Source organism: Triturus cristatus, chromosome 11 (genome assembly GCF_964204655.1).
Source record: "Triturus cristatus chromosome 11, aTriCri1.1, whole genome shotgun sequence".
Classification (NCBI taxonomy): domain Eukaryota; kingdom Metazoa; phylum Chordata; class Amphibia; order Caudata; family Salamandridae; genus Triturus; species Triturus cristatus.
Window position 1 is genome coordinate 923,714,479 of NC_140594.1, and position 21,869 is coordinate 923,736,347.

The window sequence follows — 21,869 nt, forward strand, 5'->3', positions numbered from 1 at the left end:
GCGACTGGCCCAACACCATGAACAGAACAGAGAAAGCAAGATAGCCACGCCCATGTGAACCAATCGGTGCAGTTCACGTGCAATTTCCAACGCGAGAACTGACTCCACATTGCATTTGATGTAAAACGCAACCTAAACAGGTGCGCTGGGAAACTTTGCCCGATCACAGAACTAATTGTAGCGCGGCGGAGTTGTTCAGCTGCTTTGTGGAGATAAGTGCGGTGTGATTCCGCGAACTCTGCCCAGGCCTAGTCACAAAGTGGCCAGGATGGGGTCCCGCAGGCACTGGGAGGTCTCCCCTGCTTGTCTGTGTTTAGAAGCTCTAACTGAGCCCCTGGTCAAAGCTCTGACTGGCCCTCAGGTGGAAGGCCCTGGGCTCCCTTCTCTGGACTGTAAAGTCGCAAAGTGCACGGGTTTGGGTCCCCCTGGCTTGGATATGTCACCCCTGCTTTTCTGTTTACTGAAGCTATAACCGGGTCTGGGTCAGAGCACTGAATCCTGATTGTGATGTCTGGGCTGACCTAGAAGTCCTGAAGAAGGCTCATTTTAGTTTTGAAGCCCCGCCAGGGTTTCAGGAGGTCGGATGTGTTCCTCCAATTGAACCCTTTCACTCTGAGTGGATGGATTCCTGTGGCACGCTGAGAAGCCCAGGTTGCCCTGGAAGTCCTGATAAGGGCATATTTGACTCTTCAAATCCGGCCCAAGCTCCAGGAAGTCAGGTGTGTTTTCTCTGATGGCCCCTTTGTCATTCAATGTGCACATAATACAAGAAAAGAGGCTAGTTTTGCTCTCAATTAGTATGGACAGGATACTCGGTACCCTCTTGTCGTCCAGTCCTCTCACCCGCGTACTGCCAGGGCTCATCTGGGCCCCCCGGGCTTCAGGGGGCCTGAGCCTGCAGATGCCTTTAAGCTCTGTCTGATGGGCCTTTTCTATGACCTTTGCTCCCCAGATAGTATCCAGGGATTTGAAGCTAACATCCCATGCAGGGCAGCCCGCTCAGGGTTGGTTCAGTCAGCACTGTACACTGATTGTAATGGCTAGGCTTACCTGGAATTCCCAATGAAGACTCATTTAACTCTCCAAGCCTAGCCAGGGTCCAGAAGTTCGGTTTTGTTTACTCCAATGGCAACTGTTGAGATGAAAAAGACCCTTGCATGGTCATAGACGATCACCCCTGCTCTGAGCACCCCAACTCTAATGATGTCTGGATCCATGTGATGATTTTTGTTGACATGGGCAAACATGGATCACACATGTGTGCTATGACATAGGCCTGTCTCCAGGATTGCGGTCCTTTTGGACCAGGAGGGTGCCCAAAGTGCAACCCTCATAGTAGTGAAAGGCTGCCGCCTTTGCCAGGTGCCAAGCAGCACGAGTGCTGTGGTGGCAGTATACCATGTAGTGATTAATACGAGTGAACAGACCGTTTTATATGTGTCACTGGAGGGAGGTCTACAGGGTCACTCATTTAAAGTTCTACCGCTGGGGGCTTAATACACCCTTGGTCTATATCAGTTTGATGTGTAGTACTGTGCAGTGAATGAATGTTATATGCTTGTGCTGGGTGTATGTGTGCCTGTGAATGGTACAATACATGTAAGACTCTGGGTTCCATTCTGGAAGACCGAGGGCTAACTAGAAGAACATGCATGACGAGGTAGAGGAATGTCTCCAGACAGAATTGTGGATTGCTTCATCCCTGTAAGCTGAGTGGGACACACTGGAGAGGGGAAGAGCCTGGCTTACCGTGTACACTTCAAAGGATGCTCTTTGATTCAGGGAGAGGTGTCTGGGAAAGGGTCTGAGCACATATCAGAAAGGAGATGGGGCTGATACGAGAATCATTACCAGGAGGGCTTGGCCTGAGTTAACCTTTTTATATCAATGTTTGAACCTCTTGCCATTCCCTTGGCCAGTGCTGTGGGGCTATAAGATTTGGAGTTGCTCCTGTTGCGACAGACGACTGTCAGGTGGAAGGTGGGGGCAGAGGAGTAGGCAATTCAAAAGGAAGCAGAACTCCTCCATAAACTTTAAAGACTGTGCCTCTAAATTACATTTGGTGTCTGGAAATGCACTATAGGAAGGGGAGCTCTAAGCCGACAAATTTGTGAACTGTCAAGCAGCCAGCCAGGCATTGCAAGGAGAAGAACTTCTCAAAGACTTCTTCCTGTGACAAGGGCTGAGGACCAAGGCCTGCCAGTCTCCCAGCTGGGTGAGGGGACATCACCCAGGGAATCCAAGACCACCTGCACCTGGAGCCAGGAGCATAAGTGCTTGTCTACTTGCCAAGATCAGAGTGCCCTGTGAGGAAGAGGAGAGCGTTTGAGGGAGCGAGGTCTAGTGGAGGATCCTGCCATGGGTCCAGCTGTGAAGAGATGTCTGCTTCACTGATTGGGTCATTGCCATGTGCAGGGTAAAGTCGGCGACTCCCATATGTAAGAGGAGGGCTGCAATGAATCAAGCCATACACTTTGCACTGATCGGGTCATTGCATGTTTGCAGGTTGGAAGTCAGTGACCCCGTATGCCTGGTGAAGCTGCCTTGAAGATTGCTGCTGCGCCGTTGGGACAAAAGTCTGTGTGCAGAGCAAAGTCCCTGACTCCGAATACCAGGTGGGGCCACTATGAAGATGCCTGCTCTGCTGATCAGGCCATGGCCCATTTGCAGAGAAAAGTCGGTGACCCTGTTTGCTAGGAGAGGCTGCCGTGAAGATTGCTGCTCTGTGAATCGGGCTTTAGCCACGGGCGGATCCTTCGTAATGGAAGAGGAGCATCACCCTACTGCTCAGAGTCAGTCCGTAAAAGATAAAATGACAATAAATAATACTATCATTTTTATTTTCCACTGACTAAGCCATGGAATCTAGGGAGGGCCGGGCTGGGCCATGGCAGAGAAGAGGCGTGAGGGCACTGTAAGTGCATGTCGCTTCGGCCGGCCATCTTAGTATGGCCAAACCGACGTGTGCACTTACATTTCTCCAAACCAGCTGTGCTGCACAGTGAGGTAGAGAAAAGGCACAGGCTCCCTGTGCCTGGGTGACTGTCAGACCAGCCCACCCAGGCCAGTCCTAGCACCTCTCTCATGCTTGGTATAGCATGAGAGCAGCATATGGATTGGGTGGAGAGCCTGTGCTTTGTGCCCCGGTGAATGCCGGGAGGAAAGGAGCACCAAGGCGGCCGTCAGCATCAGCAACAGCGACAGGTACAGTTTAAAATAAAATATCATTCCTCTAACACCCCCTCCTCATCACTTTAGATTTGCAGCAGCCGCCACTGCCTGTAGCCCTGGTACAGAGTGAGAACTGTGACTCTGTGTGCAGGGGGTGGGGCACTGGAACACAGCAAGGAATTTGGTCTGTTCGAGACCATCATCTCAAGGAGGAAGCTGGCATGGTGACCAGTGCCAGCTGAGGCCCTGACTGATGACCAGAACCAGGAGCACTACAACCCCCCCTCGGAGACTCCGGTCATTTAGATCGTGCTGGTGCAGGTAAGACAAATGTAGGAGCAAGAAAGCCCTGGGGGAGCTTGCCTGCCATATAGCGCTTCTGTGCAATAACACGTTTGACTTTAATAAGAGTCAGAGTGAGATTCCTGAGGCTTGGACTACTAGTGAGGCTTAACCTGCATGTCGCCTCTAGTGAATGGGAAATAACCACTACCGTTAGCGAGAAGGGAGTGGGACTAAGGAACTTGCTTGTTGAAACACTAGAGCCCTGACCTCAGGGAACTGTGTGTATTGTTTGTGAATGCCATATTCTACTTTGTGCTGGTATATAAATCATTTTTTCATAAAGGCTAGTATTGACTGGACAACCATTTTTTGATGCTCCTGAATATATTTTGAGTTGGGAGCCTATGTTCACCACACTGTGACTACCTCCCTACCGAGAAGCTTTTGACTGCTCAAACCTACGCTACCACTGAGAGTCAAGTACTGTAAGGGTACTTGGCCCAGTTGCTCAGGACCCATTGTAGATTGGGCTCCAGGACATCAGGAGTAAAAGGACTTAGGCTGTCTTTTAGCCCTGTCCGATGGGCCTTTCCTATTCCTGATTTTCGGGGAGTATGCAGGGGATCATAGCTGAATCCCCATACAAAATAGCCTTCCTTTTGGGTTGCATAGCCAGCGCTATACCCTGATCAGGATTGCTGGGCTGACCTGGAAGCCTATATGATGGCTCACTTGACCGTTCACGCCATCCAGGGCCCCAGCAGGTCAGATGTTTTCGCTCCAATGGCTCCCCTATCACTCAGTGTGTACAGATTATAGGAAAGGCAGGTAGCCTTCTTTTGGATTATTAGGGAGATGTGAGGGATCCCATTATCCTCCAGTTGTTCTTCCCAGGTGATGCAAGGGCCTGAGCCAGCCCGTCCCGGGGTTCCAAGGTTCTGAGTCCGTGGCTGCCTTCTAGCCCTATCTGATTAGCCCTTCCTCCCAGGCTTACTTCCCTGAGAGCAGATAGGGATGAGATGCTGACACCCCCACGTAGGGCAGCCTGCTCAGGGGTGGTTTGGCTGGCATTGTACACTGATCGTTTGGGCTGACATGGTCTATTTAGAGGTAGAATGCTTGGCCAGCCATGGCCTTTGTCTGACTTAGGGTTTGCCTATTATGGAGTCCACTCAGCAGAGCGAAGCCCACGCAGCCTGGCAGCTTGTGAAACGGGCTGATCAGAGTGGATGGGTTTGGGTGGTGCTAGTCCTGGATGCTGTCTGGTGGTCTGGACACTGTGCACTTATCCATTGCCCTTCTAGACCCAGCGCATTCGGCAGTTGGCCAAAATGACCATTCCAGGCTGGAACACGGCACTCCTGTGTCTTACTCAGGCTGCACCTTGGTTCGCCTCTCCCTGCTGTTGTTGCAGAGTTGGCTGGTCCACCTGTGCCCATGTGTCTGTCCTGTCTACTCAGTCCCCTGCTTACTCCCAAAGCTGGCCCATGAGGGGTGAGAAGGTCGGTCTAGGGCAAGTTCGCGGCTCCTCCCAACTTCCAGGATGTGCGGCTATCTTGTTGATTCTGCCAGTATCGTATTCTTGTCTCAAATAATGTGAAGCCATCCTAATTTAAAGTATGCCCAGGCCTACATAACATGGAAATCGACCTTGGCACTTTAGTAATACATTTGGGAAGATATATATATGTATATATGGGACCAAAATTCTAGAATATCCAGTTGTGTCAAGCAACGGTGAAATTTGCTAAAATGTATTATAATGTTAACTTTTATGATGAGCAAATAATATAAAAAATATTTTTTTTTTTCCGATATCAGAAAATGATAGGCATTGCACAAATTCGAAATACTGGGGCATATCAACAACAACCGGCGATAATTATCTCTAAGCGCACTTAGCGCTAGGATAATTATCGCCGGCTAGCGTGAATTTTTATCGCTGAGATAGCGTGCTATTAGCAATGCTTATCTCAATAGAGATAAAAATCCTCACGCTAACAGGCTAACGTGAGATTATCGCTGGAAACCCAGCGATAATCTCACGTTACCTTGTTGATAGGGACAGGCAAACTTAGCCATGATATCCTCCTTCCATAGGATATCATGGCTAAGTCAGAAAAATACCAGACGTAAAAAAGCAGCGTTAACCGCGGTTAGCGCTGCTTTTTTGTCTCTAACAGGGTTAGAGACAGTCTTGATAATAGGAGAAATGTCGCTTAGCGACATTTCTCCTATTATTTTACTCTGGAACGCCCCCTTTGCATCTCATTAGAGATGCAAGGGGAAGCGTAGAGTAAAAGGGTGCTAACATGCCAATTTGCATGTTAGCACCCTGTTGTTGATAGGGCGCTAGTTTTATCTCTCCTTTTTTGGCTTTTAAAGCCAAAAAAGCAGAGATAAAGCCCTTGTTGATATGCCCCACTGTGCGATGAAGTCTACATTGGTGTTCAGCTAACATCGTAACAGTCCAGTAATTTCCAAAATGCAGTCTTGAAAACGGAACAAAAATCAGGATCGGTGTATTTTCAGTAGATATATCCATGCATTTTTCGAAGAAAAAAAATAACACATAGCAGTCATTGACCCACGTGATTTAACTCTACTGCACAGTACCGCCAAAACAGCCTGGTGATATTACCAAAGTAGAATAAATATAAAGCAAAAGGTAGTGTGGTAGTGCTGTACCTGTGTACCACACACAGGCCCCTGCAGCCCAGAGTGGCCTTCAACCATTCAGCGAACGAATATCTGTGAGCCATGGGTGACTCAGAGGCCCCTCGTCACATTCTGTGGGGTGAGGGGTGGCATCATTTCGACTTACCCCTGGATCCCTTTATCCTGAAAAATTCCGACTCATGAAATGTTGCCCTCGCATCTAAATCAACCTGTGGCTGACCCGGTGGAATCGACGCCCTCTCCCAGACACCGGACACCACACAACAGGGTTTTGTTTAGAGTAAAGAGTACACCCCCTCCGGTTTTTGGAATCCAATATAGGACATTTCTCTTTGCAGTAAAGGTTTTATGCGTCTATTAAATGTTTTTCCACATTTTCTGCAGGACAGCAGGACGACACATTTCATTACACCCTGGATTCATTTCAGAAGAACCCTTTCTCCTACAGCATTGCTCAACAACAATGCTTTTAAGTTCTTCTCGCCAACTGACAATGTGCTTTCGGTAATCACTCACACGTCAGACTGCGGGAAATGTGGAAACAGTTACTCGACTAGAGCAGTTGACGCTGATATTGCAGACTTCCAGTTTCCAATTTTATATCTTTTGTCTAATTGATTTATTTTCAAATTCCTCTTCTTTCTTTATTGGACTTTTAATCTTTTACACTGACATTCTGCCCTATACATGCATTTATATTCCATTTATTTTAACCATTCCTACACTTCTTTAGTTACTTTAGCAGGTCTCTCATTTGTTGGTATTAGCATATTTTTTTGCCCGCCTTTAGGTTTACTTCTATGTTTGACTCAATGGATAGCGTTTGTGGCATTAATTTGTGACCAGTTTTTGGGGTTTCTAAGAAAATGTGACTAGGACAGAGGCTAGAACTGGACTGGCTGAGACGCAGAGGTATGCATTCATGATGATTCAGGAGAAGTAGGGTTACCATATTTTTCTCGTCAAAAATAGAGACACGTCACACAATGCATGATTGTTAGAAATGGGGGTCTCTAGTGGCAAGGGCTTGCACCTCTGTCCAAGTAGGGACCCTTCTTCCTAGTCAGGGTAAGGGAGTTACACTCCTAAAATAGCCCCTGTTCACCCCTTGGTAGCTTGGCACGAGCAGTCAGGCTTATCTTAGAGGCAGTGTGCAAAGCATTTGCACTTAACCAACAGCAATACAGTGTAAGCACTACAAAAGGACACCACACCAGTTTAGAAAAATATCCAATATGTTTATATACTTAAGACAAGACCAAAAACGATTAAAAACTCCACAATACAGTACTTTAAAAATAGATAGTTCGCAAGATGTCTTTAAATTGCAAAAATACGTTGAAAACACAGTTTGTACGAGTCGGTAGCTCGGTCGAAGCCTAACGCAATGCTGAAAACAACAGAGTCTCACAGTTCCAGCTGACCGCGTCGGTACGGGCCAGCAACAGCGTGAACAGACTCGGTAACAGTACCTTTCTTATTGCGGCTAACACGGAGGTGCGAGCCGGTCGTGGCCTCCGTTGCAGTTGCGGTGCTAAGTGGAAGTGGTGCAGGACGCTGTGTCCTCTTGATGCGGTGCAGCGGGCGGCTCGGTGATGGTCGTCCAGACAGCGTCAGTGAGACCAAGGCGTGCGGTGCAGGGTGAGATGCTGCGCGATGCGATGCTGGCAGGTTGCGATGAAAAGTGGAAGCGGTGCAGGGCGTGGTGTCCTCTCAATGCGGTGCAGGCAGCGGCTCAGTGACGATCGTCCAGACGGCGTCGGTGAGACCAAGGCATGCAGTGCAGGGTGAGACGATGCTCGATGCCGAGCTGGCAGGTTGCGATGCAGGCGGCGGAGCCGGTTGGCAGGAATTGGCGTTGGTCAACCCGGACGGCTGTGCAGGGCGAGGCACGGGTGTTGAGCCAGAGGTGACCGCGTCGGTGAGACAAGGCCAGTGAAGTGAAGCGAGGCGGTGCGGGCTGCGGTGTCCACATGTTACGGTGCAAGCAGCGGCTTGGTGGTGGTGGCGTCAGTCGTCGTCGTCGGTGAGACCAGGGTTGCGGTGCAAGATGCGCACGGTACGGCCTGTGGTGCCTTCATGACACAAGGCCAGCGACGGAGTCGGTGAGAGAGTCGGTCGCGGTTCCCTCTCCTCTGTGGCAACTGAAACAACGGTTCCAGGAGTGGCACCCAGAGGTTGGTGACGTTTTTGCAGTCCCTGAGACTTCTGAACAGGAGGCCAGCTCGATCTCAGGCCCTTGGAGATACCCAGCATAAGTAGAGAAAGTTCAGTCCAGTCCTTTCACTGCCCAAGGCAGAAGCAGCAGCTGCAGGCCAACACAACAAAGCAACAACACAGCAAAGGGGCAGTGCTCCTCCTGGCAGCTCTTCCAGCTCTACTTCTTGGCAGGTTCCTTGATTCCAGCGGTCTTGGGGTTTGGGTCCCAATATTAATACCAGCAAATCCTTTGTCCTCTGAAGTCAGAGGGGCCTCTACCTAGTTCAAACCAGTTCTGGGTGCATTCTGCCAGTGTGCACCTTCTTCTTTTGTCAGTGTGGGCCAGGGTCATCAGACACACCACAGGAGGTGGAGCCAGCATTGTGGAAGGCAGGCACAGCCCTATTCAGACCCAGGTGCTACTCCTCCCACCCATCTATGTGCAGATAGATCTATTCAGCCCTGTGCTGACTCACGCTGTCTCCTGGAGTCTCTCCCAGCCCCTGTCACTCACAAACCAGACAGACAATACACAAGCTAGCAGAGGCAGGCTGGATGGTCAGGTCAGAAAATACCTACTTTCTAAAACTGGTATTTTCAAACACAGAATGTTAAAACCAACTTCACTAAAAGATGTATTTTATCATTCTGAGTTTAGGCATACTAAACTCGAATTTCTACCATTTTCCCTGGGTCAGTTAGGATTATAGGATGTTATAGTTAAACTGCCCATTCTGTTCTACGGAGAACAGGTAGCCTTGCAATAGTGAAAAACAAAGTGGGCTGTAATTCACTATCAGGACATGCCACACACACCAGGGCATGTCCTACCTTTCACATACAATGCACCCTGCCCACAGGGCTACCTTGGGCGTACCTTAGGGGTGACTAACATGTAGAAAATGGAAGGTTGAGGGACTTGGAAGTGTGTGCACTTGCCAAGTCGACATGGCAGCCCCAGACTGCACACAGGTTCTGCAATGGCAGGCCAGAGTTACACTTTATGGGCTGTTTGCATGGGTGGCACAATCCAGTGCTGCATCCCACCAACAGCATTTGATTTATAGACCCTGGTACTCACCGTGCACTTTACTAGGGACTGACACATAAATCAAATAGGCCAATCATGGAAACACCAATCCATAACACATTTAAAACAGGAGCACTTGCACTTTACCGCTGGACAGCAGTGAGGAAAGTGCGCAGAATCATTACACCAGCAAAACCTCTCTATCTCTATCTCCTTCTGACACTATTTAGCTTTTCTGGTTTTATTAAAACACTGTATAGATCACTTCACAGGTCAAGATCTTCACGACTGGAACAATCTATTCAGCTAATTGTGTTTTTATACTTTGTTTTTTTCAGAAGGAGATAGAGATATTCACTATGTCGCCTAAACCCATTGAGCCTAATAGGCACACTATTCATATAAATTACACATAGTGTTCCCTAGAATTCCGACGGTATTTACTGTCTGCTGTGAGTAGGGTAGGGATCTGTGTACCCGTCCTGAAGAAGAAGCTTTTGGCTTCGAAACATGTTGACACAGACACATAGGAGGTGGCGTACATTAATACATTAATCCTCCTTTTTCACTGTTTTTATTAATACCAGCAAAGAGGTTTATTAAAATGTGTTCTAGTCCTCATTTGCCAGGTATTTTTTAATATTCACTCACCTATCACTGTAAAACCTACCACTCACACCTTCACACACTACACATAGTGGTTACATCAAGTGCTCCCGCTTATTCGTTGGTCAGTAGCACGCCGCGCTCCGTAGAGGGGTGCGAAGACCCCTATGATGAAGCATGACACCAAGGGCCCTTTTGGTGTGTGAGGGGTATTTTAAAAACACAATGTGCCTCCTACCATTGTAGGATACACATCGCCCGCCAGACCATACATCCTTTTCCACCTTAGAACTGTAGCGGGTGGATTCCTTATGTTTAGTAACTATAGGTAGTGGAGATTGAATCCACTCCCAGTGTCCTTCTGGACACTTCCTCTCTCCACTCCCTCCTTTGATATATATGTGAGTCCTACTCTTGCCTCAAGTGCCCTCTCCATTTCTGGGCCTCAGAAGTGGTTTCTGCAGCTGTTTTTGAAAGATTTTGACTCAGTGACCCCTTTGTGCTGATCGGAAATCGATGCAGTGCCATCCGACGCAGTTCTGAGTCGATGACGACCCGGTGTGATGCTCGACTCTGACACAGCGCCGATCTTTCGACACTATCTGCGAGGCTCGCCTTCGATGCAGTACCAATCCTTTGACACCAACTCTGAGGCTCTGTTCAGATGCGTCGACCCAACTGCATGAATCGGAACCGACTCAGGGAGTCCTTGAAGCCAGCGCTTGCTCCGTACAAGCTAGTTTTTCAGCAGACTCTGAGTTGGTCCTGTATCCGGTTTGCCCTTCATCACGGTCTTCCTGAACCTCAGATTTACCCTGATAGCACGACCTCAAGTAAGCTTTTAGCTCTATTGATTTCTAGGTATTGTTTTGGGATTTAATCTTTAAAAATTCATATCTTGACTTCTACTGATATGGCTTTTATCGTTTTGGTCTTCTTTTACTCAGATAAATACCATTTATTTTCTTAAACTGGGGTGGAGACTTTTTTTTTCACTGTGGTACTGTAATTAAAGTGTGCACAAGTACTTCACATATTTCCTTTTAAGTTAAGCCCGACTGCTCTGTGCCAACATACCAGAGGGTGAGCACAGGTTAAATCAGGGTGTGTATCAGACTTACTCTGACTAGGATTGTGGCTCCTGCTTGGACAGGGTGTATGTTCTGCCAACCAGAAACTTCAATTTCTAACATGGATAATAACTAAAAATGCAAGCAAGAGCTGTTGGCACTGTCAATGTTTCCTTGCACAGAAGTAGCTAATCCAGCTTTGGTCATATCTCAGGAAGACTGTACTTCAAATTCTCTCCAACTGCCTTGGAAAATGGTATCATCAAGTAGCAGAACAACATACTTTTACAACATATTTTTTAGTGCTCTCAATATCTCATTTGACATGTGATCAGTGAAGTCATCAATGATGCCACTTACTATGTCATGAGTATAAAATATGTACATAATCAGTACATGGCGGTGTAGGAGAGTGCCCCATTTTCCATGGTTGCCTCCAACCTTTTTTCTGATGTTGGTGCTCTTTGACTAAGTGTGCCCTGGGTTCCAGCCAACCAGGTACCCAGGGCCTATGTTCTTAAACTGTACTGTTGCAAACCCAATTGGCAACTCTCTGGCCGCATGTAAGTCCCTTGTAAAAGACACTATGGGTACCAGAAGCACTGTGACCAGGGAAGGCCTCTGAGGACTGCAGCACATATTGTGCCACCCTTAGAGGCCCTGTACCTTAACACACACACACACACACACACGCACACACACACACACACACACTGCCATTGCAGGTTGTGTGCTTTGGTGCAGAGAAAAGTGAAGAGTCGACAAGGCACACATCCCAGTGTGCCATGCCTACATCCCACTGCCTATGGTACAGGTAAGCCAACCCTCTAGCAGGGTACACTATACACTGTACACTATATCACTGGTGAAGGTACATGTGCATGAGCCCTGTACCCCTACAGCCCTACAGTCTCTAAGTCCATTCTTAGACATTGTAAGTGCAGTAGGGACATAAAGAGTATATGGTCTGGGAGTTTGTCATTAAGAACTCCAGAGCACAATAATGGCTTTACTGAAACCTGGGAAGTTTGGTACCAAACGTCTCAGCATATTAAACCCACACTGATGCCAGTGTGGGATTTAATGCCAAATGCACTCAGAGGGCATTGTAGAGTTGCCTCCTGAGAAACAACCTGACTCTAATGTCCTGGCTGACTGGCTGCTTGCTAACTGCCACCCCAGACATGTTTTGGACCCCTGGGTCGAGAGCCTTCTGCTCTCGGGGTGCTGAAACAAAGCACATCCTGGGTAGAGGTGCCAAGCCTCCTCCTCTAGGATGGGCAGGGTCCACGAAGGGGTAGCTTCAAAGGCTTGCCGCCTTTGTGAGCTCACCCCGCCATTTACTGCTCCCAGCAACAGTCCCTAGACTGCGACCGGAGCTGATAAGGAAAACCCAACGCCTCAAGACACCCCTGCACCTGACGCCCTGCAGCCTTGGGTGGCTCAACCAACAGTGCCCAAGCAACCCCCAGCATCCCAACTTACCTCTCCAACTGGTGGTCACCTCCAGAAAGTCTTCGAGCCCAAGCCTTCAGTGTTTGCTCTGACCGGAGCTTCCCCATTGAAACCAACAGGGCACCCATGTTGATCCAGCACCTGCAGTCGGCCAACCCTGTCTGCTGTGGGTGTACCTTGTGTATCAACTTGGATCCCCCTTTGCCCTGAGCTTAACACTTGGACCTTTGGTCCCTCAGCCTTGTAGCTTGCCCGAGAGCAGCCACCAACCGACGGCCCCCTAGCCCCATAGGCTAACATTGGGCCTCAGCGCTCTGCACCTGCCTGCCCTAGTGCTGCTGAGGGTTCTTCTTGAGTGCATCCTTGACCCTGAGGGAACTCTTGTTCTAACCCCAGAAACGCAACCCTCAAGACCGTTCACTTTCCCTCTAACCGATAACCTCATTTTTCTCCGTACATTTGCATTGACTGTTTTCCTCTGAAAAAAATGTGTTGAGGGTGTTTGTATGGAAACAGAAGAAACTGTGTTTTGATAAAAGAAAACTGTTTTACTTAACTTTTATCTAGGAAATGTCCCAGTGTGATATCTAGGCACATCACACTGAGTAGAAAAAGTAATCCAAAAAGTACTCACTAAGGGCCACATGTAGGAAGCCCAATACCGGTCGGTAATGGCCAATTTTCGGTAATTATCCCGTTACCGACCGGTATTCAGGCTTTTGGTATGTAGGGGGCACATTTCAGGATTCGGTAATTTACCGAATCGGTAAAATTACCGAATCGGTAATTTTGTCGGATTCTGTAAATATCGAATCCTGAAATGATATGTAGGGGGAGTGTGTGGTTGTTGTGGGGATTCGTTATTTACCACCAACTAAAAGTTGGTGGTAAATGACGAATAGCTGGAAAAAAGCATTTATTTGCACTTTGAAGTGTGCAATGTGGCAGACATACATGCCCTCAGGGCATGTATGTGTGCCACATGTGCACACATGCAGGAATCAGGGGTGCAACAGGGTGTCACTGTGACACCCTGCCACTCTTGATTGTGCTCCCCCCATTACCGAATCAGTATTTACCGATTCGGTAATGGTAACTGGCTTCCCATTGATTCCTATGGGCCTCCTGGCCCATAGGGATCAATGGGAAGCCAGTTACCATTACCGAATCGGTAAATACCGATTCTAAATTACCGACCCATTCCGAATCGGTAAATATTACCGATGGATTACCTACATAGCATTTACCACTTCATAAATACCGAATCGGTAAAATTCGGTATTTATGAAGTGGTAAATGTTAGGCTACCTACATAAGGCCCAAAGTAATCAAAAGTAATCCAAAAGTAATTCCAACTGTATTTGAATATTTTACAAACCTGTAACAAAAGTCATTATACATCCAGCTTTCTTATTGATCAATCTGTCTTGAAAAGTACCATTCTATTTAACTGAACCAAGTTCTGCTTGGTACTAAAAATAAAATACAACTAAAGAAATATTTTTAATACAAACAATTGGTCTGAGTTCAGTCTTTGAGTGTGTGACATCTTTATTGCCTGAGTGTGTACAATAAATGCTTAACACTACCCTCCGATAAAGCCTTACTGCTTGCCCACACTAACACACATAGCGACTAAGGCATTATCTACTTTTCACTCTGTAAGCCTTTGGGTATCCACTGGACTCTGTGCACACTATACCTTACTTTGATATAGTACATACAGAGCCAGCTTCCTACAGTGGGGACACAAGTTATAGTTCATAGGTCAATAAACTAAAACTGGTGAATTTCAGTGTTTTTTGTTTTTAAACATTAGTTTTAAGAGTTACTTCAACACCACTATAACCTTTGCTTTTTCAGTGAATTTCTAGGACTTTCTAAATGTTAGCTAAGTTCTTATTACCATACCTAACTACAACATCACTTCGATCATATTCAGCAAACTTCCCTGCTGAACACGGCTTTCAGCCATGCACAGTGGGTGTTTGACAGCAGGGCCTCGACTACAACAGCGGAGTCTGCCAATCTGTCAGTAAAATTGTCAAGATCTTTAGGCAGGGCCAAACAGTCATGCTATTTCTTCACAGAAATGTCACTCCTCCCTCTCACTGGTACAATGACTTTGTACAGTGACTCAGTTTGTTTATCTCAAATAATAAGGAGATTCTGCTAATCATCAAATAATTGATTAAATGTCCACACTAGATAGAAACGCTTTAATGCATTTATTGACTCTACCCTTAACACCATTGTGAGAACCTGCTGCAGAGCTACTAATTCTAAGGTGTTCTGGGTCCTGAGCTAAGTGGACCCACCTGCTATTGGTAACAAAGCAACATACACCTGGTGAGCACCACAGGCAGGTTGTATATCTCCTGGGGGACAGAAATGTGACACCTTGAAAAAATCTGAAGGAGAAGCAAGGTATAGCAGCTCAGTGGGCAGGGAGAGGCAACCTCCTGTACTGCAGCCATGTTGTTTGCATTTACATGGTGCACAGTGCAAAAAAAAAAAGCTCTAACTCCTGATTCAACTGCATTGGTGGGACCTGTTGAGGGCCAGATCCGTTCTTGCATCTTAGTCAACTAGTACATTCTAGGGATATTGCCTTTAATAGTTTACGGAGTGCCAAGGTGACAAATAATGTACTAATAACATATACGATCCTTGTTCTCAGAAAATGCCACAAATATTTCTGCATTAAATTCCAGGAGCATATGTGAGGCAATTTCCATAGCATTTGTGGGAATAATATATTCTGAAAACAAAACTATGGAATTGAAATACAACTTCTACCTGTCAATTTCAGGGGGAAATGTATTAATGTTACTGGTGAATTGCCTGCATTACAAGAAAAGTCTGGATTCTGCAAATATCTTTATAGAATATAAACTCTTCTTTTCAAGTCTTTTGGCATTTCAGTGTAATTTCCACATGATTTTATTTCTAATTATCTAGGGATATTTCCGCATAACATCTGGAAATTCCACTTTACCCAGGTATTTAAATGCAACATGCTAGTTTAAGATGAGTATAGCAATCGTATTTGGCTAATTAGGTACCTATATCGGCCCACTTCAAAAAGAAAAGGCCTTTCTCGCATGAATTGAAGGCTTTCTTACTGTATTAAATTGCTGATAGATCCTCAGCCTCAGGAAGTAGTTGAGGCATGAGTGAAAATATTGTACACAGAATATAGGCTGTCACCCTACCAGGAAAAAATAAACTAGTTGGACAAGACCAGGTTGTCCATTGGTGATTCAGATTTGGTGATGGGACAAGAGGGCCTGCTCAGTCCTGGCGGTACTGCATGCCCGAGAGGTCTTGAAGGGCTGAGGAGGTAGGAGCTGATTACCATGGCAGCCGGGTGCTTCATAAACACTGAATCTTTCGGCAGTGCGGGACACACCCAAGTGCATGCCCAAGCAAAGGCGGGCTTGTCTTTGCCTATCATTGGCCAGAAGAGGCCTGGCCACCCCTCTGGGCCTGAATTCTTAGACTGCCATCAGTGGGGTCTTTACCATCACAGAAGGTATGACCCTTTAGGAGTATTAACAATCATGGGGAAAATAAAAGTTGCCCCCTCCTCTGGAAAAGGAAATGAGAACCTGCCCTCACAGGCAACAATTACTAATTACCTCTCCCTGTTATGGGGGTCACTGCAGCAGAGTTAGAGCAGGTGGAGGAGAGGAAAGGCTTGGCAGAAGTTGCCACAAAAAACCCCTTTAGAACCATATGTGATTGTGGATAATGCTAGGAGAGAAATGAATCTAACCCCCATTTACACTCTGGACGATGGTGGTACGCATCACTGGCTCAAAATACCCAGGCTTCAAGGGAAACATTCCGATCCCAGACATGTTGAAAGAGCGATATTGATGACACAGTAAGCATTAAATCATCTCTGTTGTTGAATCCCCCTCCATTAAAAAAAAGACGAGAGACGAAGAACAGATCTAAGTCAAACATAGGTCAAAGAAGATATAAACCAATTCATCAAGAAATCTCTAGTCAAAAACAAGAAAAAGGTGACTTACCGCGTATCCTCATGATTTCTGGGAGAAGCTCATTGAATATGTTTTCATCTAGAATTGGCTTCTTATTAAAGGACTTCCGTATCACACTTCAGGTCAAGATTGCAGCCTTAATAAAAAACAGCATTGAATTAAGCTATTTGTAAATATACTCTGCTGACACATGTACAACCAGCTGATAGTTACTGTAAGGTAATCTCTCAATCAGATTGGGATTCCAGTATATCACTTTCCATCACTAAAGGGCCACCGAGAAATTTCAACACGTACAGCTCCTCAACACGCGCAACATAAAACTGGGGGCAACCAAATGAATATCCCTAGGGCAACGGGGTCTGACCACATATCCTCAAGAGATGATGCGGAAAGAAGGTCCCTGCAGCTCCCACCAGAGATTACTCCCTATGTGCTGTTCCGGGAGAACTTTCTATTCTTACCTGAGGGGCATAGCGAAGACACTGAGACCTTAATGTACAAAACTGCACATTGGTTTTGCATGAATTCGGGTTTCCAGGGAGATTTGCATCAAAACCTTTTGTACTCTAGGAGGGTGAGTTGTGTTGACCCCTCCAAAAAGACCTCAATGAGCTATTGCATTGTGGTCCGTTTTAAAGGCCCAGGGCTAGTACAATTCCTGCTACACCATTTGCATTATCTAGTTGGAACCAGTGAGGAAATCAGAGCCCAGCAGCCTGGCTTTTTCTACAAACCTCCACCTCCTGGTATTGTAAACTTCCAAGAGCCCAATGTGTACAAGGTTTACCAACATGCTCCAAACATCATTTGAATATAGCGTTATTGAATCGCTTCAACCCTTTGAGTCATCTGGGTTCGATAGACTAACTTTTTTTCAGTACTGAGTCAAAAAATTCCGAGGGCATCCAGCCGACCTCGCATGATGTTAGCCTGGAGGGTCAGCCACAAGACATACAGCCTGATGTGGTTACCCTCTCTCTGATTACTAGATTAGAATCAAATGATCCACTAAAAGACTTATCCTTGGTCTCTTGGAACATTGCGGGAGCTGGTACCAACTTCCAAAACTAGACTGGATAAGTTTTATCTCAACCTTTGATATCATCTGTGTCCATGAAACTTGGATGGCAGAGCCCTTCCATATTTATGGCTGTTATGCTCTATTCCAACCAGCTTTTCCATCTGCACCTGGGCGGGCCCAGAGAGACCTTCCACTTTTCTTTCCATCCAAATACCGGACACTCACATCTCATTAGAATGGTCATCAACCCATTTCTTGGAATCTTTGATATCTTTCTCTAAGGAATTTGACAATCTATTAAGTAACTTTTATAACAACGTTTTTAACCAATATGTTGCTTATCTCATTGAGGATCTGGTTAGGTATCTGGAGAATTTTCATCTGTATTTGAACCAAAAAGTTATAATGATTTGGGTGGGGTACTTTAGTACCACATTATGTCAACTGGAGGCCCCCCATTTGTGCAACTTTAATGCCGACTATGCAATTAACAGGTCTCATTTCAGACATACATCTGTCGATGATGCCCTCACTAATTTAGCACTTAAATATGACTTTATTTTCACATGCGACAGCTTGTCTGAGGAACAACAACATACACCCACTTTTGTAGGAAACACCTTGGGCCATACAATTGATTTTATACTGATATCCTCTGTATTCTTACCTTTTGTTTCAGATTTAAAAAAAATCAGAAATGCTTCAGTGCCCACAACTACCAGACAATCTCACTGAATTACAAATTAAAAAGGACCATTGGTGGATCATGTCAGGAGTATTTACACTAAAAAAATAATGGGCTAATATTTCATACTATAACGTTTACCCATAATATAATAAAAGAAATCAGATTTGGCCTGTTTATTAAATTATATTAACCATTCTAAAATTTTGACAGGGTTCGAGCACTTGTGTAAATCAATTTCAGATAATTTATCCATAAAAATGGCAAAACATGTGACATTGCTACACCGATGGTTTCGTGCAGCTTGCACAGCTGCCCATAAGGACTTAAAGGCTGCTCTTAAAGCAAGCCCATGATCCCCGGCCGACGTCTAAATAGTCAGGCGTCAGTATAAACATTTTCTGGAAGAGAGGAAAATAGAGATAAGATCTAAACCATGGGATGATCTTTTAGCTGCCGGAACACTAAAGGACGGTGTTAGGTTCTGGGAGGTAGTGAACCATCCTTTTTTGCTGAATATGACCGTCCTCTGGTTGAATCCATGATCCCAGAAGATGAGTGGGTGAAATATTTCATGGGAGTTTTTCAACCAAATGACTTTCCCCAACAAATCCATCGTAATTTAAGCAGGCAACATCTGCAAGTGCCCTCTCAGCCGAGCTCACTCAACCCATCGAACTGAGTGAAGTAACCCTGGACATTAATCAGTCTGGCCCTGGGAAGCGCCAGGGCCAGATGTGGTGCCGGTTGCCTTTTTTTAAGCTAACACCCAATTATGGGCCTGCTCTAACAAATGTTCTTCAGAGTGTTGTGTATGGACCTATTTCAGAGTCTTGGAAGCTAGCAATTATAGCCACTAATTTTAAAAATGTGAATAAACTTTCACTTGCATGTTACAGACCAATCTCCCTTATCGATTCCAAAGTAAAATTTCTAGGGGATGTTCTACTGACCCGCCTTGAAGAGTGGGTAGAAGAAAATAGCATTTTGTCCAAAGTCAAGTTTGGCTTCGGAAAACGGATAGGAACAATAGAACAAGCCTTAAAACTCCATCTCATAGTAAGCAAATATGTGTTGGTAAAGAAGGGAGCTATGCGCTTGGCCTTTATTGATCTAATGGAGGACATTTATGTTGACACAGATCGTATCCCAATTCTTTTAATTTAAACCTAATTTACTTCAGTGTTGCCTGTCCATCTCAATGTGCCTCGCAGTATGATCTGCCTCCATTTCATTGTAATTATACTGAAAAACAGAGTACTTGCCAATTTATCCTGTATTAACCTCTATATTCAGCCCCTAGATCCTCTTTCTTAAAACCTGTGTTGCGTAAGGCAAATATTAGACATTTCAGGCTAGGCCTAGAATGTTTTCAAAAATTGTCCTCTTTAGATATTTGCTTTGTGGTACTAAATTTTATGAAGAGAGCATTAGCGGTTAGAAAGCATTATTACTTTTTGCATCTACAATGACAGTACCATATGAAAATTATGCAATATACCTGTAATTGGGATACTTATCATATACGGTTTAAACTATCTGGAAATGTAGAAGTGATGAGGAGACCGTATGTTTACAACTGTCTTCACATTCCCGTGCTGTTGTATTTTATGACTTGTGACTATTGACCAAATTGAATTTGAAACATTTATTATTATTACTTGAATATCAATTTTTTCTTGTGATCTTGTGTACATGAATGTTTTTTTTAAATCTGTTTGACATGAGTTGGTGCTGACACATGGGTCAGCATCCTACTATCAATATTCAATAAGGAATAAGGAGTGTGGTCTACAGGGTTGCCCCTGTCTCATCCTTCTCTAATTTGATTAGATCCTCTATAGCGGTTTCCATTAGTAATGTCTGGCAACTAGTCAGTCTCTCCCCAGATTTCACTGCATGAAAATTCTCAGTCAAATGATAAGTATGTTTATATCACCGTTCCTCCAGCAAAGGACCTCTGTGGTGTATTGTCTCTAACTTGCATCCACATTGTCAGCAAAGCCCTATTGTCTTCATAATGCTCAACCAGGCATTAGTGACTCTGAGAGTGGTATGGCTCTCATCTTAAACATCAGATAAATATGACAGACGTTGGGTGTTACGACCCAACAAATGTATGGATGTATACAACTTGGGGGTATATTCTCAAGAATGTGCGATAATCACCACCAAAATAGGTTAACGCAATGTTTCATATCGCCGTCTATCGCGGGAAAATAACTCTGTGTTAACGTCCTATTCACAACACAGCGGCAACATGCAATAGATTCCCGATAATACGTCAAATGTCCGCAATAGAATCACCGGGACAGTGATAAAAATCTATCCCCGAACGTGAAAAAAGCTGCGATGGGCCCAACAGCGATAAAAATACAGTGATAAGCAGCGCCACGCCTGCAAGTCCCACAAGTCAGGTGTGAAAAAATCACTATAAAAACGGCAGCAAAAAACACAAACAAAACACATACAACTGCGAAGCACCATTGAGGTAGCCGGAGCAAGCAGAGAGGGCAACCAGAACCCCACAAGCCCCATAGAGGACCAGCCTGGGACCATCATTGGGGAGACGGTGGCAGGAGTTGGGGGACCGGATACTGCACAACAGGACCTGAGCCAACAGCAACAGGGTGAGCAACGACCAGGGACTGGGGGGACGGGGGGAGATGGGCACAATAGCACACATGCAGAATTAATTATAGCACATCTACGGACAAACCATGCCCAAGAGTCACAACTCCGACCAAGAGCCCAATTTACCCAAGTCTGCAACATCTCAGCACAGTATAAGCACAGAAGTGAAAGGCACACCGCCTGAAAGGGATAAGGGCCCACACAATCAGAGATGAAGGGGCAACCCACCCACAATGCAGCATACACGCATTAGAATCCGAGCACCTCAACATTGTCAACAATGTGGTACAAACTGCAACACTCTCACAACAGAACAGAGGACACAACAGCTGCCACCTGTGTGCAGGAATTGGCCCTTCGCATTTGGCATAGCGGGAAACTCTGAGATGACAATGTACAAGTACAACCTCACCTGATGGAGTAGAAATGTCAAATGTCCTGCATCAAATAGGCATCTCCTCACAAACAGTCACAATGTACATTGTCATGCAGTCTGTTAGTAAACTTGTACATTGCGTAAACATACATGTGAACACAATGTCAATATGCATCTCCCCTTCACATTGCAGAGGGACAATCAACACCTCCTGCAGAGCAGATCCAACAGCACAGAACTGATGATGAAGAGGACACCCCAACATCGACACGACACCCTCTGACAGCTCATGGATAGCTCTGGCACCCCACCCCCAGGAGTAGGGCAGCCCAGCTGCATCCAGGTGCCCCCAGCCCATGCACAGACCACACAGCAGGAAGCACCCACCACCACGGCTGTCTCCTAGGACCTCCACAAACAACACATGGCATTCCAACGCCATGTGTTAGGGTGTCAGGAGAAGATGACTGATCAGGTGCGGGTGGTGTTCGACCTCATGGCAGCCAAACTAGATGCCATACGTGGGTGTCTAAGTCCCATCAGGGACCACTTACAGTCCCTAACGGACACCAACTGTCTGCCCCATGCTCTCCAACAATTCATGGCTGACATCGCTGGAGTCATGATTCTGAGTCAAGAACAACT